Below are 2138 nucleotides of genomic sequence, written 5' to 3'. Positions count from 1 at the left end.
GAATGCGGCTGGAAAAGGGCAGAGCTCCAGCCTCTGCAGGGTTAAAAATCCAGCCTTGGGAATCTGGGAATCAGCATCCCAGCAATATGGGATGCTCCCAATCCTGCTGCTCCCACAGCACTTGCCAGGCACCTTCCATGGACATTCCAGCATTTCCTTTCATTTCATCCATTTTTTCCTTCAATTTGATCCCTTTTTTCCTGTCATTTGAACTCTTCTCCTTCCCTTTCCTCCTTGAAAAAAATAGGAAAAGAAACAGGCAAATCCCTTCTCCTCAAGGCCTCCTGTATTCCCTTATATCTTTTCCTGTTTTTTTTTTTTCTTTTCTTGGATTTCTATTTTCCTTTTCCTGCATTTTAAACTGAAGGGAAAACCGAGGACAAAAGAAGGAAAGATCCGTCTTGGAACACTTATGGAAATTTATGGTTAGAAGTGGATTTTAATTTGGGATTTCTGCCCCAGTTTGGCGGCTGCTCACGGCATTCCCGTTATCCAGGGGGATGCAAATGGAATCCAATGGAAACGGGTGCTCCCGTGCACGGCAGAAGAGTTTCCTTGGACATGGAGAATGCTGGAATGGCTTGGGTGGGAAGGGACCTTAAATCTCATCCCATTCCATGGCAGGGACACCTCCCACTATCCCAGGCTGCTCCAAGCCCCATCCAGCCTGGACTTTCCAGGGATCCATCACAGGAAGAACAACACTCCAGAGCAACTCCAGCAATGCCAGGAGCCTCCAGCTCCTCCAGAAGCTGCTTTTCCATGGATAACTCCACGCCACCTCCTGCTTCAGCACTTGGCTCTGGTGGATTCCCACTTGTATTTATGGATTCAAGGTCAGGAACCCCACAGTGCAGCCGCCTCCCATTCCAACCCCGAGCGGAGCAACCGGGATCTCCCCTGGGAGCCGCCCGCTGTCCCCTCCACAAAAACCACTCCGTACCTTGGAAAAGCCCCGGATTCCTCGGATTATTCTGATTTCCAAGAGGCAGCCGAGCCTCCGAACCCCGCAGCTCTGCAAACAGCGGCTCTCTGCCGGCGCTGTTTGCTCAGCCAATATTGACTCTGCTCCCAACACGGCTCCCATGGAGCCGGGCGTTCCCAGCGGGATCTGAGGAGCATCGGGACAACGCGGAGATAGCGGCGTGTGACAACAGCCCCCATCCCACCGTTCCTGCCGTGGGATAACGCCCCAGTGCCGGTGGGAAAATCCCGTGGGAGAGGGGGAGGCAGCGCTGGCAGTGCATCCCAAGGTTATGGAATTGTGTGCTCCGTAAATACTTCGGAACGGCGCCCCTGCTGCCTGTCACCTTGGGTGCCATTCCAAGGGTTCTGTGCGGGATGGGCCCCATTCCAAGGCTCCTGGTGCTTCCCAGCATTGTCATGGATGGAGGGAGGGAAGGAGGGAAGGCAAGCAGGCAGGCAGGACACTTCCCACTATCCCAAGCTGCTCCAACCCGGCCTTGGACACTTCCAGGGATCCAGGGGCAGCCACAGCTGCTCTGGGAATTCCAGCCCAGCCTCTTCCCACCCTCCCAGGCAGGAATTCCTTCCCAGTATCCCATCCATCCCTGCCCTCTGGCAGTGGGAGCCATTCCCTGTGTCCCATCCTTCCATCCCTTGTCCCAGTCCCTCTCCAGCCTTCTCCAGCTTAGAAGGAAGCTGGAATTTTCCCATTTGCTCTCTGCCATTCCATAAATAACCAGATTCTGCCAAAAGCTGCTGCCTGCAGGAGCCTCTCCGTTATTCTCCCTCTGTTTCTCCTTTATTCCCCCTCTGTTTTCCCTCCCAAATTGTTCCCTAAGTGCCCTTATCCAATATTTATCCCCTCTGCCAGGAACAAAGCGTTGGAGACGGATAACGCGCCTCATCCATTGTTCCTCTTGAATTCCAAATGCTGTTATTCAGGGAAAACGTCGCTCCCTGTATCTTTTAGGTGCTCTTTGCTCTTGATCAGAGCCCAATTAAGCTCCTTTTCCTGGGAAAACAGGGGAGCTGGAGCGTCTCACCTGGAGAAAGGCTTCTGGAATGAGGATTGTCACTTGCCACGAGGATATGTTCGGGTATCCAAAGGGAAAATTGTGTGCATCTTTCTCTGTCCCATTTTTCTCCTCCCATACACCAGGAATTAAAGATGA

This window comes from Geospiza fortis, unplaced genomic scaffold (genome assembly GCF_000277835.1).
Source record: "Geospiza fortis unplaced genomic scaffold, GeoFor_1.0 scaffold2, whole genome shotgun sequence".
Classification (NCBI taxonomy): Eukaryota; Metazoa; Chordata; class Aves; order Passeriformes; family Thraupidae; genus Geospiza; species Geospiza fortis.
This window is presented reverse-complemented; position numbering follows the sequence as displayed.